Consider the following 16,862-nt stretch of genomic DNA (forward strand, 5'->3'; position numbering starts at 1 on the left):
GGGCAGCGGCGGTGAAGCGGTGGTCTCCCTGTGTGAGGGCCTGTGTCTGCGAATAAGGCCCGTTTATGTTCCCTCTTGGGAGGCTTGGAGACGAATTGGCGAAAACTCCGGGTCGGCCTGGTGCGTTCATCTTCCTGGTGGTGACCGCGTGGCTTAATGGAGAAGAAGGTGCCTGTGTTGACAGATTACAGATAGATTATTTCCCTTCTTGGAAATCATCGTTAAAGCGAAAAGGAATTTTGTAAACCAGCTAGCTTGGAAGCAACCACGTCAGGGCATTCTTTCAGTGAGACCTCGGTTTTTTACAAGCACGAGTGAAGCTTTAAAAGAAAATGACATAGAATGTTTTGCGGCCGTTCATCCAATCAAAAGGTGCAAGCCCGAGTCCGATTGCGGTCTGTCTTCCCTGGGGGCGGGGGGGATTGTGTTTTGTGAGATCCGGGGGAGAGGTGAGGTGGCTTTCTTTGGTGTATGCCAGAGGTCCGGTGAGAGGTTGTCTTTTACAACTGTCCCTCAGTCAATACCAAAAACAGTCCCTGCCAATCTGGGAAAGCCATTCAGTCCACAAACAGAGTTTTGACAAACATCCTGCGGGCTTTTTCTCCACCGTTTGATCCTTTTATCGTTGACAGGAATTTCTACAGGGTACGTCCCGAACAGGTGCCTCAATGGCTGTTTGCTAGCTCGATAAATCTAACTTGCTCGGTCTGCATACTATCTTTAATCTAAAACATCATACAGTCTCTTCGGTCTGACTTCGGATCGGAAGATTGAGGGTTGGAGTGCCTTTGCGGTCGTTCCTGGGGTTACGACGTCGAAGCGGCATCTCGGTCGTTTTTGGGGAACTTCGGAAGGGCCAGCCGGCGTGCTAATGCTGCAGCCGTCGCCGGCGCGTTGTGTCTGATAACCTTACGGCAAACAGGCAATGCCTTGCGCCTGTGTCTGCGGCAAGAAAAGTGAGCGACTCTCCCCCGAAACCGGGGCACGAGCGCCTGAGGCCTTGGAGAATGCGGGCATCGATCCCGCTGCCTCTCGCATGCTGTAGCGTAAGGTACACTTATACATTTCAATTAAAGAAGTGAATTTATAGTATCACCTTATCACGAATCCTGGAATCTTGTAGAACTCAATTTCTGTAATAATTGGACGCAGACACCAATTCCAAAGATATAAATTGTCAAATGTATTCAAAACAAAGACTAAATGTAGCACTACACTAATTATACAAAAGGGAAAAACTAATTACAATTCAACTCTAGATCAACAAATCGAAGACAAATCACTTCCGTGACCAAAACAAAGACCATGGGATCTCATATGATAACACAAATCGTTAAACAAAAAAGGTTATAAACACATTGACTACAATACCGGTTAGTAAGACGAAGGTGAGTCTCTCGTTAGTATTATTAGTCAGACATTAAATAACTACGCAGGTTAGTATTTATGTCAGGTAACTTCTCGTTATATATATATCAGTCTCATTCACGTTTAGGTGCCGAGAAAGATCCTATCATTACTTGTTACCACAATTTCCCTTAACTGATTATTATTCAATGGTTAAGGATAGGCAGGGCCACCAATAATCTAATGTCTATTAACTTGTGTCAATTTCAGACTAAACAGTTAAACAGGAATGAGAAGATATTTCTCGGCGTTGACAGATTTTATTTCTAAAATTATCAACAAAACAGTTTAATGCAACACACATTTATATTTCAGAAAACTAAATGATATTACACATTCTAGAGTTATGAATCACAGATTAACATTTCTAATTGATTTCTCAAATGTCATGAATCATGAACTCCAAACTGTTAAACTTATCTGAACTTCGTCGCAGAGAGGCCTCTCTGGCTTCGGGCTCAGATAACAGCACACGGCACGAGGTCCGTGTGGTTTGGAACAAAGGCAGTCCGGTTCGGCTTTGTCCAAGAACTTCCACTCAGTCGATACACCTGGAAGTTGGGGTTTCGCGAAAGTAGAGTCGTTTCCAAACAGATTTTCCACTGGTTTGAAGGCTCCAAGGTTGTGCACAAAATCTTCTCGGCAAGCAGGGTCTCTCACCGTACTTACTTGAAGACAAAGTCTTTGAGGAAAGCAGGGCCGTGTTTGTTCCAAGGGTCAAGTTTCTTAAGACTCAAATAGCTATTTAAATGACTGACACTTTCGTATACAGTCGACTTAGTCAATTGTCCAGCTGTAAAACTCCACTGATCAGGTGGGCACAGGCGGGCAGCGCAGTCTGTAAAGTTCTTTATTTAATAAAGTCCTTTAAAAGAATTCTTCGTACGGCTCAATCTCCTTCTCCCAGTTTAACTCTTCTGTTGCCGGCAAAGACTTAGTTGGTTTCTGGTTCCGGTTCTGGCAACAGAGCTACAGGTTGAGCTGTGGCAGCGAGTTACTGGTTCAGGTGAGAGAGAGCGAGAAAGACTGTCCGCTGTTCCTTATAGTCTGTCAGATCAAGAGGTGATTGGTTCTTGAGTTTTTGAGATTGGATTTCGGTTTCAGCCCCCAGTGTCCTATTGGAGGGGGGCTTGATTTATGACTGATGTCAATCCATGCCATCTTTTGGAAATGCCGGTTGGCCTGGGTTCGTAGCTCTATGTCGGGATTTCGGCTCTCGTCCACTTCAAAGAGTTTTTATCACCTACAGGCCCCTTTCTCCAGACATCTCATAGCAGAATTCCAAACTTTTTGGCCTCTTCTTGGTGCCATCCTCCCCAAAACTGTCACTTTGATGCAAACCAGTTCCAAGCTGATGAGCTAAGGGAATCTGATAACTTTGGGGGGGAGAGGTTTTCTTTAGATCAGTGATTCAGCTCAGAGCCCAAATGCTCTTATCCAAATACACCCAACATAACGCTACAATGCTAAGCGAGCGCTCTACCACGTGAGCTAATCCTCAGGGCTCTCGGTGAGGCCGACCCCCACTTCTTCAGTCTTTAAGTGGCACGTCGCGAGTAAGTCCTTTCCTGCGCTTCAGGCAAGCTTGCAGCCAACTGCGGACGACATTCCATCCTCGGTGGCAGCCATCGTGCCGCAATAGAAAAGGATTGTCATGAGCAAAACTTTCAAAGTGACCGAAAAGATCACGGCCCGTCGTGTGATGTGATTTACATGAGCTCCAGAAACGTTCATGGACATATGTATATAAGTAAGGATTAAATCACAGATAGAGAGAGAGAAAACACACCATACAGGTCCTAGGGGAAGAGCAACAGATCCACCTTCCCTGACCGGGAATCGAAGCCGGGGCGCTGCGGTGAGAGCGCCGAATCCTGACCACTAGACCACCAGGGACGGCTCCGGAAGTGACCCGCCACACGCAGCACTCTGGGCGCAACTTGGCTCACTCTGGACTTGGCCGTGCGACAGAGCGAGACGTGTGCGTAGAGCAGAAACCTTCATCACGGGCAAGAGGTGGGCAGCGGGCTTGGTTCCATGGTGTAATGGTTAGCACTCTGGACTCTGAATCCAGCGATCCGAGTTCAAGTCTCGGTGGGACCTGGGGCCCTTGGCAGGGGCAGCGGCGGTGAAGCGGTGGTCTCCCTGTGTGAGGGCCTGTGTCTGCGAATAAGGCCCGTTTATGTTCCCTCTTGGGAGGCTTGGAGACGAATTGGCGAAAACTCCGGGTCGGCCTGGTGCGTTCATCTTCCTGGTGGTGACCGCGTGGCTTAATGGAGAAGAAGGTGCCTGTGTTGACAGATTACAGATAGATTATTTCCCTTCTTGGAAATCATCGTTAAAGCGAAAAGGAATTTTGTAAACCAGCTAGCTTGGAAGCAACCACGTCAGGGCATTCTTTCAGTGAGACCTCGGTTTTTTACAAGCACGAGTGAAGCTTTAAAAGAAAATGACATAGAATGTTTTGCGGCCGTTCATCCAATCAAAAGGTGCAAGCCCGAGTCCGATTGCGGTCTGTCTTCCCTGGGGGCGGGGGGGATTGTGTTTTGTGAGATCCGGGGGAGAGGTGAGGTGGCTTTCTTTGGTGTATGCCAGAGGTCCGGTGAGAGGTTGTCTTTTACAACTGTCCCTCAGTCAATACCAAAAACAGTCCCTGCCAATCTGGGAAAGCCATTCAGTCCACAAACAGAGTTTTGACAAACATCCTGCGGGCTTTTTCTCCACCGTTTGATCCTTTTATCGTTGACAGGAATTTCTACAGGGTACGTCCCGAACAGGTGCCTCAATGGCTGTTTGCTAGCTCGATAAATCTAACTTGCTCGGTCTGCATACTATCTTTAATCTAAAACATCATACAGTCTCTTCGGTCTGACTTCGGATCGGAAGATTGAGGGTTGGAGTGCCTTTGCGGTCGTTCCTGGGGTTACGACGTCGAAGCGGCATCTCGGTCGTTTTTGGGGAACTTCGGAAGGGCCAGCCGGCGTGCTAATGCTGCAGCCGTCGCCGGCGCGTTGTGTCTGATAACCTTACGGCAAACAGGCAATGCCTTGCGCCTGTGTCTGCGGCAAGAAAAGTGAGCGACTCTCCCCCGAAACCGGGGCACGAGCGCCTGAGGCCTTGGAGAATGCGGGCATCGATCCCGCTGCCTCTCGCATGCTGTAGCGTAAGGTACACTTATACATTTCAATTAAAGAAGTGAATTTATAGTATCACCTTATCACGAATCCTGGAATCTTGTAGAACTCAATTTCTGTAATAATTGGACGCAGACACCAATTCCAAAGATATAAATTGTCAAATGTATTCAAAACAAAGACTAAATGTAGCACTACACTAATTATACAAAAGGGAAAAACTAATTACAATTCAACTCTAGATCAACAAATCGAAGACAAATCACTTCCGTGACCAAAACAAAGACCATGGGATCTCATATGATAACACAAATCGTTAAACAAAAAAGGTTATAAACACATTGACTACAATACCGGTTAGTAAGACGAAGGTGAGTCTCTCGTTAGTATTATTAGTCAGACATTAAATAACTACGCAGGTTAGTATTTATGTCAGGTAACTTCTCGTTATATATATATCAGTCTCATTCACGTTTAGGTGCCGAGAAAGATCCTATCATTACTTGTTACCACAATTTCCCTTAACTGATTATTATTCAATGGTTAAGGATAGGCAGGGCCACCAATAATCTAATGTCTATTAACTTGTGTCAATTTCAGACTAAACAGTTAAACAGGAATGAGAAGATATTTCTCGGCGTTGACAGATTTTATTTCTAAAATTATCAACAAAACAGTTTAATGCAACACACATTTATATTTCAGAAAACTAAATGATATTACACATTCTAGAGTTATGAATCACAGATTAACATTTCTAATTGATTTCTCAAATGTCATGAATCATGAACTCCAAACTGTTAAACTTATCTGAACTTCGTCGCAGAGAGGCCTCTCTGGCTTCGGGCTCAGATAACAGCACACGGCATGAGGTCCGTGTGGTTTGGAACAAAGGCAGTCCGGTTCGGCTTTGTCCAAGAACTTCCACTCAGTCGATACACCTGGAAGTTGGGGTTTCGCGAAAGTAGAGTCGTTTCCAAACAGATTTTCCACTGGTTTGAAGGCTCCAAGGTTGTGCACAAAATCTTCTTGGCAAGCAGGGTCTCTCACCGTACTTATTTGAAGACAAAGTCTTTGAGGAAAGCAGGGCCGTGTTTGTTCCAAGGGTCAAGTTTCTTAAGACTCAAATAGCTATTTAAATGACTGACACTTTCGTATACAGTCGACTTAGTCAATTGTCCAGCTGTAAAACTCCACTGATCAGGTGGGCACAGGTGGGCAGCGCAGTCTGTAAAGTTCTTTATTTAATAAAGTCCTTTAAAAGAATTCTTCGTACGGCTCAATCTCCTTCTCCCAGTTTAACTCTTCTGTTGCCGGCAAAGACTTAGTTGGTTTCTGGTTCCGGTTCTGGCAACAGAGCTACAGGTTGAGCTGTGGCAGCGAGTTACTGGTTCAGGTGAGAGAGAGCGAGAAAGACTGTCCGCTGTTCCTTATAGTCTGTCAGATCAAGAGGTGATTGGTTCTTGAGTTTTTGAGATTGGATTTCGGTTTCAGCCCCCAGTGTTCTATTGGAGGGGGGCTTGATTTATGACTGATGTCAATCCATGCCATCTTTTGGAAATGCCGGTTGGCCTGGGTTCGTAGCTCTATGTCGGGATTTCGGCTCTCGTCCACTTCAAAGAGTTTTTATCACCTACAGGCCCCTTTCTCCAGACATCTCATAGCAGAATTCCAAACTATTTGGCCTCTTCTTGGTGCCATCCTCCCCAAAACTGTCACTTTGATGCAAACCACTTCCAAGCTGATGAGCTAAGGGAATCTGATAACTTTCGGGGGGAGAGGTTTTCTTTAGATCAGTGCTTCAGCTCAGAGCCCAAATGCTCTTATCCAAATACACCCAACATAACGCTACAATGCTAAGCGAGCGCTCTACCACGTGAGCTAATCCTCAGGGCTCTCGGTGAGGCCGACCCCCACTTCTTCAGTCTTTAAGTGGCACGTCGCGAGTAAGTCCTTTCCTGCGCTTCAGGCAAGCTTGCAGCCAACTGCGGACGACTTTCCTTCATCGGTGGCAGCCATCGTGCCGCAATAGAAAAGGATTGTCATGAGCAAAACTTTCAAAGTGACCGAAAAGATCACTGCCCGTCGTGTGATGTGATTTACATGAGTTACCAGAAACGTTCATGGACATATGTATATAAGTAAGGATTTAATCACAGATAGAGAGAGAGAAAATGCACCATACAGGAGTAGATAGTAGGGTTTTTTGGGCGCGGCCTATTTTGTTATGACGTATGCCCTAAGCTTATTAATATTCCTACGTCATAATTGGGGGGCGTGATTTTAGAGTTATTTCCTTAATTATTCCTACGTCATTTCCGTCAGAAAGTGTACACCCCTAAAACCCTGAACAACAAGGCCACCCATAACCGGTTGTTCTTGTTGTTCTTGTTGGTCAACTGTAGAGTGTGAATGGGTCGGCTCTTCCTGTAGTGGTTGGGGGTCTTTTTTAAATATACATGTAAGGGGCCCAGGTCTTAACAATGCCATTTTGAATAGTGCGTTTATCATATTCACACTGTCTCTGTCTCTGTCTCTGTCTGTCTCTCTCTCTCTGTCTCTCTCGTTCAAGCATTTTATAAGATCAACAAGTTCTGTTGTCTGTAATGGTCCCAGGTCTTAACAATGCCATTTTGAATAGTGCGTTTATCATATTCACACTGGCTCTGTCTCTGTCTGTCTCTATATCTCTCTCTCTCGCCCAATCATTTTATAAGATCAACAAGTTCTGTTGTCTGTAATGGTCACAGGTCCTAACAATTCCTGTTTTGCATAGGGTACTTATGTTAACCCCAATGTATATGGCTCTGTCTCTCCCCTCAAATTTAATTAAAAATAAAATTTAAAAAAAGAGAGTGTGTGTGTGTGTGGGTGTTTGTCGGTATAGGTTAATTGTTTTTGTAAAAAAAAAAAAAAAAAAAAAAAAAGCTGTGGTTATATTTTATCTCACACATAATGTGTTCATTCGTTTTACTTAAATACATTCTAGGGTCTTAAAGCTCATAAGAGTTAGACTTAAGATAAGGATATGTTTTTAAGGTATTTTAGCAGGCTCAATCCCTGATGATAAGGAATCATTTAAAAAATAAAAACAACTGATCACTCAATGCTAAATAGATCACAACACTCAAGGCTAAATCACTCACACCACGGGGGACGGGGGTGGGCTCAGACAAACGTAGGCATGGCGTGTGGTCTCAAAACATTCAGAATACTTTTAAACTATATAATTTATAAGCTTTGTAAAATAAACCCAAATATCTCTTTTGTGGGGATAAACGCTGTTCTGAGTAGTTTGTGACTTGTTTAATACCAAACAAAGCATCGCTATTAAAAAAAAAAAAAAATCACTGGAAAAGCGCTACTTATTTTAGATCTTTATAGTTATTTTCTTGGCTCAGGTTGTTTTTTAGCGCGTATAAAGGCCTGAAATATTCTTAGTGTTTATTGACTATAGGTCTTGATGCTTAAAAATGTTTTTTTGAGAGACCAAAAGGTTCTAATAAAAGTTTAGAGTAGAGAGGAGAGAGATCGTCGCCATCTTGGTTTCTATTTGAAATTGATGCAGGGTCATTTTATTGGTTGGTTTTGATATGTTAATTGGTAACAGGACGGCACAAAGGCCAGCCCAGAACAATGCCTTACAAGCAGATCCGGCATCCGGCCATCAGTATAAGTATGAAGGTCTGGTCTTCAGCTCGACAGACTCATACTGACCTTTCGATTTAAGCCTAAAGATCAACAATGTCCGGAAACAACATCAACGACTTCGATTTAAACGAGTTTTTAGGTAAGTCTTCAGATTATTTTCATTGACTCAGAGCGGGTTGTGGGCATGTATTGTAAATAAGGTTATAACATCTGTTTTAAGTTCTGTAAAATTATTTTTCAGCCAGTCAACAGGAGTTAATTCCCAACGCTGAGGAGATCATCTGGAACAACGACGGTAAGATTTTTGTGTTTGCGCTCAAGGGTTCTTATGTATGGGTGTGTGGTTGTGTTTTGAAGCGGCTCATTAGAGTTATGAAAACGTTTTAATATATATTAATGGCGGTCTCTTTAATTACACAGAAACTATCGAAAGGCCTGTGATTAATGTCTCCGAGGATCAACCAAGAGAAGTGGTTGTCCCTAGACAGGCTGTCTGCCGACCGGGTAAGAACTAAACCCCTGTTTGTTTGTATAACGTTTCTGTAAGATGTTTGAGGCCCGTCTTGTTAATTTAAAAAAATATCCTTTCTAACAGTATTAAGAAACGTGGTTCGAGACAACGAAAGGCCTTCCACAGCGAGGGCTTGTTTAGTTTTACCTTCGAGAACCGTAACCTTTCAAGAATCTGAAAGGCCGTCAGCCCCTGTATCTGATAGCGGTGAGTATATATCTGCCGCTTGTAAGAGGTTAAAGCTTTTTATAAAGCGGGGTGGTTAAAGGTTAAACATGTCTCTTACCTTCACAGAAGTGCAAAAAGCTAAACCAGCTGAAAAACATAAGAAACGATTATTCTTTGGAGGTAAGTAAGATCTTTCAAACTTTAATGTTTTTAAAAGGGTTTTGTTTGCCCGTTGAGGGCTAATATTTAAGCGAGGGGTGCCCATTTCCTGTAGGTCTTGGGGGTTCTGGGAAAGATCTTTAGAAGTCCGGACAGGTCTAGGCTTGTTTCTGGGGCATGTGTTTAGAAATGACCGATTGCCCGACCGTCTGGTTAGGAAGTAAAGCTGTCCGAAAGGTTTTAGTAAGTTGTTTGGCTTATCTCCCGCAATTATACTTCTGTTTTAAAGTGGCTGTAGGAAAAGGCTTGAAGGTGTTCATTGTATTTAATATTTAAACAGATCGTGAAAACGTTTGTGAAACAGGAAGTCCCGGGATCAGGAAGCGTTTACACTTGGAAGGTTCGTTTAAAAATGAAATGTGGTGTGTGTGTGTATAAAAAGTGTTTTATTAACAATATTACATTTAAGAAACAGTTTATTTACAGAGGCTTCTCTGTTTTACATTTATTATCAAGTCCTAATAAATATATTGTCTGTAAATAATAAGGCGTTGTAGTGAATGTCTAAGCCTATTTTCAAAGGTCTAAAAAAGCTAAAGGTTTTGAAGGTCCTGGACATGTTGTTTTAAGTTTGATTTCTGTCGCCGTTTAAAGATGTAAATGTAATGTATATTTTTATTCTTCCCAAGACTCTTGGGATAGTCATTCTGTGGATGAGCTATTGAGGACAATTACCCCGTCTAAGTGGGATCAAACATCTTCCCCGGAGAGATCACCGAGAGGATCCCCCACGGTGGTCTTGGAGACCCCCCAACATCTACTCAGGCCACAGCCTTCTGGGGGTAATTCAACAATCCAGATTCAGCCCGCCGCATTGTCGGGCGGAACAAATACAGGCAACCAACAACCTCAGGGGTCGCCGTCAGTCAGGGTTGACACACCACCCAACGACGGACTGGTTTCAACATCGTCCCCCCAGCCCCGTTTCTTGGCTACAGAAACGCTGAACAGTACACCGCGATTGGCCAGGGTGTCACCGCAAAGGCCTTCTTGGTCTCCGTCCGTGAGTATACGCTCGCTCCCTGCCTCCTTCGACCGAGATTTACCGGAGCGACCATCCTTTGCAGCTGAGCCAGGACACCATCCCCCGGAGCTACTTCCTGAAGGTCGGCATGAGTTGCTACATACCTTGTTACTAAATCAAAGACTTGTGTTAGTGGGGCAAAACCTTGTGATAGAGAGCCAAAACACCCTTATTAATACCCTTACTAACGAATTGTACCGTATTTAATGTTTTAATAGATACAAAACGCCTTACTATTGTGGGTTGTTGGAAAAATAAAAAATAAAAAAAATGTCCGGACTTGGTAAAAGAACTCACAAACTAAAGGATTATGAACAAGTTAGGGCCCCAAAAAGACCTTCCCGAGAGAACACCCTCGGCCCTGTTGTGAACTCCTCTGATGTCCCAATGAACCAGGAACTATTACAAATGATAAATGATTTAAATAACCCCCAATCACCACCGATAGAATGTGAATTACCAGACTTACCGTGAACCCCGACCTGTTACAGATGGTCAATGATCTAAATAACCACCTCCCAACGGTAGCGCTTATAGAGGTTCAACCCCTAGTTCACCCCGATTTGTTTGAAATGGTGGAGGCTTTGGAGACGCTACCCCGACCAAATTCTGCCCCTATTATAAATGATTTGAGACAATTAGAACACAGTACGGCGGCAGAAGCAGCCGTCACTATAGAGGAGGGTCTTGACATTAACCGGGTGGATATCTTTGAAGGACTTTTACAGGCTTTAAATGAGCCTCCTCAAAAAGGGGGTTTTGTAGATGTCAGCGGTGGGGGTGTTCGGAATGTGGAGGGTTCTGAGACTGATAAGGCTGTGGATGACATGCTCTGTGAGAATGTAGGGGTTGAAGGCTTTGTTCAAAATGATGATGTGTCCAAAAGTACCAGTGATCCCGTGATTATAGATAGACCGGCCTATAACAATTTTGAAATGATTCAGCGTTTTAATTTTGCAGAACTTTTAAATTGTGACAATTATGCAGAAATATTTGTCAACATACACGAGGCCTTGCAAAACATGCTTGAACAGGTTGCTGAAAGGGTCAGACCTCGAGATGTTGTACAGTTAGAACTCAGAGGGGATGATTTGTTTAGCAACCTATCTGTAATGCTGAGTGGAGATAATTTAGATGTTGATGAATTTCTGGCTAAAATCGAAGCGTTATTGCAAAGTAACGCATCCATCTTAGCTGATGAAAGTCTGTCTCTGGTAATGAATGTGGTTCCTAACCCTGAGGGTGGGGCGCTTAGAAGACTGTCGAAATGCTTGAAGAACGACATAATTAGGAACAAGCTCAGGCAATTAGTGGTGAGTTCCAATGGGGACAATAAGCTCTGTTTTGCTTACAGTTTAATAAAACTACTCACCCCCGACATGCCTGAACCCCAAGCTATGCAAGAGGCTTTAATGCTTCATCAGAGGGCCGGCTTAAACTCTCAACAGATGGTTGCCTTTTCAGACATTGCCATGTTTGAGGAGTTGTTGTCTTTAAAAATTGTTGTGTGGTACCGTTGTGAGGTAAAGGAAGTATTTGTGAAATTTCAGACACATCCTGAAACCCATACACAGACACTGTTTCTCTTCCTAAGTGATAGTCATTACTTTGGAATAAAGAGTTTGACGGCTTTTTTGGGTTGTTCGTATGTTTGTCATTGGTGTTATAAGGCCTTCAATGATAAGCTTAAGCACCGCTGTGACGGTTACTGTAACGTCTGTTTCAATCCGCAATGTCGTAAGGGTTTGGCCCCTACCATCCGATGTAAAGATTGCTTAAGGATTTGTCTCTCCGCGTTCTGTTTTTCCGAACATAAGGTGCAGAGGGCCGCTGCTGAGGGGGTTAAAAAACGGAGTTATTGTGATCAAACTAAATATTGCCCGCAGTGTTGCCTCCAGTACCGTTTTCATGAGGTTAAACCACACAAATGTCTGGAACCGAGATGTAGGATCTGTAATGCGGATTTAACCCCGGGGTCTGAACACCAGTGCTTTATTCAGCCGGTTAAAAAGGAGCCGCCGCACAACCGGTATGTCTTTTTTGATTTTGAATGCCGGCAAGAAAACGGGGTCCATGTTGCTAATTATATACACTGTATTGACATGTTGGATTGTGAGTGGTCAGCTAGCGGTGAGAGTTGTGTCAGGGATTTCTTTACGCGGTATCGCGGTCCAAAATACCTCAATTACACATTTATTGCCCACAATGCTAAGGGTTATGATTCTTACATATTGATGAAGTATCTGGTGGAAAATGGGGTGACCCCAAAAATAATAGCTCAGGGTAGCAAGATCATGTGTTTCACCAACGAGGCTTTCAACCAACGTTACATAGACTCGTTAAATTTCCTCCCCATGAAATTGAGCGCTTTGCCTAAAGCTCTGGGTTTTGAGGCTCAGAAGAAAGGTTGGTTCTGCCATTTTTTTAATACTAAGGACACTCAAAATTATCGAGGGTCCTACCCGCCCGCCTCTTATTATGGGGTTGATACTATGATGTCTCATGAGAGGGAGGAATTCTTTAAATGGTACAATACGGTTAAGGGGGGTGTTTTTGATTTCCGAGAAGAGATGGCCGCTTATTGTAAAAATGATGTGGTGATCCTTATAGAAGCCTGTTTGCGTTTCCGCACCGAGGTTATCAACACGTCGGGTCTCGACCCTTTGCAAAGTGTGACCATAGCGTCTCTCTGCATGAAAATGTATCGATCCAATTTCTTGCAGAAAAACACTATAGCGGAAACCACTTCTGACAACTATCGTGCTAGACAAAAGAACTTTTCGACTGTCTCCATACAGTGGCTGGAATATCTGAGTGCCCGGGATAACATCTTCATCAGACATGCTTTAAATCAAGGGGAAGTCAAAATGGGTCCTTACTACTTAGACGGTTTTAGCGACGTGTCCGGGCGGCGTACCGCTTATGAGTTTGCTGGTTGTATTTACCATGGCTGTCCTCAGTGCTTCGACCCAAACACCTTTAACCCCGTAACACAAAAACTCTGCGGTGATATGTACTATGATTTCCAGGAACGAATTGAAACTTTAAAAAACACCTATGGTTTGAATGTACTGGTGATTTGGGAACACGCGTGGACGACCCTGAAGCAACAGGATGTGGGGGTACAACGGTTTATGGAAACCTTGGACTTTCCTGAACGTCTAGAGCCCAGGGATGCGTTATTTGGGGGTCGTACCAACGCCCTCTGTTTACATTATGAGGTAAAGGAGGGTGAGAGAGTAGATTACTATGATTTCACCAGTCTGTACCCTTATGTCAACAAGACCAAAATGTACCCGGTGGGGCATCCAACCATTGTTTATCGTGACTTTCTCGAAATCGGACAGTACTTTGGTTTGATCAAAGTCACCATGTACCCTCCTCGTGAGCTGTTCCTACCCGTGTTGCCTTACAGGTGTTCGGGAAAATTGATGTTCCCTCTGTGTAGAACGTGTGTGGAAACTGAAAATCAAAATACCTCTTGTCTGCACAGTGATGACGAGAGAGCGCTGACGGGTGTCTGGTGTAGCATTGAGCTTGACAAGGCGGTGGAGAAAGGTTACAGAGTCGGTAAGGTGTATGAGGTTTGGCATTTTTCTGAAAAATCTGATACTCTTTTTGCTGAGTACATTATGACCCATCTGAAAGGGAAACAGGAGGCATCGGGCTATCCCTCATGGTGTGTTGACTCCGCTGCCAAAGAGCGGTACGTTCAGCAATATTTTGAAAAGGAAGGGATCCGTCTAGAGCCGGGGAACATAACTGTAAACCCCGCCAAGAGACAAATGTCCAAACTGATTTTAAACAGTCTGTGGGGTAAGTTTGGGGAAAGAAATAACCGTCTAAACACAACCTTGATTAAAACCCCTGAACAGTTTATAGAATTTATCTTTTCCAAACAACATGCAGTATCACACTTTCAATTCTTAAATGACCACGTGGCACAGGTCCAGTGGAGGGCCCCTAAAGATTTCCCCACCAAACAGGGAAACGTTAATGTTTTCATAGCGGTTTTTACCACGGCTTACGCCCGGCTTGAACTGTACAACTTAATGGATCAGCTGCAGGAACGCACGCTCTATCATGATACTGACTCTGTAATCTTTGTCACCAGGCCAGGGGATTGGGTCCCTCCCCTCGGGGACTACCTTGGGGAGTTAACGAGCGAGCTAGATCCTCAGGACCACATAGTGGAGTTTGTTTCAGGGGGTCCTAAGACTTACGCATACAGAACGGCTGCGGGTAAGACCTGTATGAAAGTTAAGGGTTTCACTCTGAACCATTGTAACAACAAGCTCATTAACATCAAGTCTCTGACGACCCTGGTACAAAGTTTTGTAACCGAGAAAGACGCGCCTCCTCGCGAGATTATTACAGCCGGAAATCAGATCTATCACAATAAAAAGGGGTACACATTGGAAAATAGATCACTAAACAAACGGTTCAGGGTGGTGTACAATAAAAGAGTGTTGAAGACTGATTATACCACTCTGCCTTATGGATATTAGCAGTGGTTTTGATAACAGACTTCAACACCCTTTCTCCTGTATTATAGCCGGTCCCTCCAATTCGGGTAAGAGCTATCTTATAAAGAACATCATAGAAGATGTGGACGCAACCGTGTCCCAAGCTCTTGACAACATAGTGTGGTGTTACTCTTGCTGGCAACCTCTCTACGATGATTTGGCATCAAAAAAAAATAATCTGAAATTTGTGCAAGGTCTCCCCGCCTCGTTGTGTGACGATGACCTGTTCCCGCCCGGACAAACTAATCTAGTGATCCTTGATGACCTGATGGAGCAGGCCGGTGACAACAGTGAAGTGGAAAAAGCTTTCACAAAGTACACTCATCATAGGAATTTAAGTATTATTTATTTAGTTCAAAATCTATTTTTTCAAGGTAAAAAAAGCCGCACTATTAATTTAAATGCCAAATATATAATTCTTTTTAAAAACCCCAGAGATAAACTACAGGTCACCGTCTTGGCTCGTCAAATGTACCCTAACCAGACCAAATTCTTTTTGGAGGCATTTGAGGATGCCACCAAAAAACCCTACGGGTACTTGATTGTGGACTTAAAAGCACAAACCCCAGAAGACTTTCGCCTCAGAACAGGTTTGTGCCCGCCCGATTGGCCGGCAGTGTATGTGCTAAAGAAAAGGAAATAAATAAGAATGTCTGTTCGGATTAAAAGAAATCTGCCGCTTTTGCAAATGTTATTTGAGGGGAGCCCGCGCCATAGGAAAGCTGTGCTGGCAGGGGCCCCCTCGGATTTGATCGAGACCCTGTGTGAAATAGCTTTTAACATCTTACGCGGTAATATACCCCTAACCCCTTCTCAACATTCTAAACTCAAAAAACAAAAAGCGGTTATCAAGATCATCGCTAATAAGAAGTATTCTATTAAAAGAAAAAGAAAGAAGATTAATCAAACCGGAGGTTTTATAGGACCGCTGTTGAGCATAGCCGTGCCTTTCCTAACCAGTCTTCTAGCTTCCAGAGTGGGTTAATAATGGAATATGCTCAGAAAATGTTTTTGATCCCTCAGGAGCAGCTTGAGAAACTGAGAAAAAATGTTGTCGGGCCAGAGCCCATTAGACAAATGGCCGAAAACAACCTGGACTCTGAAATGAAAGCTATACTGGCCAGGGCCGATTTAAATCAGTATTCCAAAGCCCAGATGTATAGCAACACGTTACAGCGCTACCTCCGTCTGGTTAGACAGGGTGAAAAAGATCAAAACATTTTAACTTTAACCATGGCCTCTCAAGAAAATGGTTCTGGGACTGATGCGGGGGGTACGGTTGATAAAGATGTTGCGGTGCCCGAACCTGTTGAGAGTTCAGAGGGAGATGTTGTAACGGATGTTTTGAGAAACATGCCGGCCAGAAGCAAAAGACATGCAGAATATATTCTGCACAAAATGGTTCAGAAACCGCGGGTAACGACTTGGAATGAACAGGGTGAATTTGTTTTTAAAGGACAACTGATCAAAGGTTCACACATGTTTGATTTGTTGAAGAGTGTCACTAGCACTAATAAGGTACCCGATAGTCGCCGACCTGTAGGCTGGAATGCTTTCCTACAGGCGATGGCCTGTCTGAACATGCCCCAATCAACAGTCCCTAACCAGGAAACGCGACAAAAAATCCGTCTGTGTAAAGAGGTGGTGACTGATCTGACGCCGATATCTCATTACTCTGACCGTGTTGAGCAACCCTCCTCAGGATCTATCCATCGTTGGGAAGCTTATTAATCTCATGTTTTTATTTGTCTCCCCTGTAAATAAGGAACCGACAAACAATTTTTTTATTTTTTATTTTTATTTTCAAATGTTGTACATTTATTTATAACATAACCCTGCTTTGTATAAGATTTGTGTTGAATAAAAACAAAACTAATGATTCAAAGGCTGTTTTCATTATTTTTTCACTTTAACACGCATGACATCTTTTAAAATCCTCACAAGAACACCCCATCTGTATACATGGCTGGCTAGGGTCGTAAGTAATTGTGTTATAAGGGGGGGTCCACAGTGTCCTGACAAACTCTGCCACTTTTTTATCATTTTGGCCTAAATCCTCACTGTACAAGGACATAATATCGGGGTATGACCTTCCTTTAGATCTATGATATAAGAAAAACACACAGTGTTGACCACAAGTGAAGGTCTGAAGACTTTGTACTTGACGACTGCTGTAAATGGTTTCTTGACAGTTGTTGAGCAGAAAGTTATTGATCTTCCGA

The 16,862-nt window shown here is 43.6% G+C and overlaps 1 non-coding gene across 1 annotated transcript; it reads left to right on the top strand.

Moving 5' to 3' along the window:
- The first annotated feature begins 3,438 nt into the window (after positions 1 to 3,438).
- trnaq-cug (transfer RNA glutamine (anticodon CUG)) lies at positions 3,439 to 3,510 on the top strand. Its single transcript has one exon. It is a non-coding gene; the product is annotated as a tRNA-Gln (tRNA).
- Positions 3,511 to 16,862: the final 13,352 nt, after the last annotated feature.

Source organism: Amia ocellicauda, unplaced genomic scaffold, assembly GCF_036373705.1.
Source record: "Amia ocellicauda isolate fAmiCal2 unplaced genomic scaffold, fAmiCal2.hap1 HAP1_SCAFFOLD_125, whole genome shotgun sequence".
NCBI classification, from domain to species: Eukaryota; Metazoa; Chordata; class Actinopteri; order Amiiformes; family Amiidae; genus Amia; species Amia ocellicauda.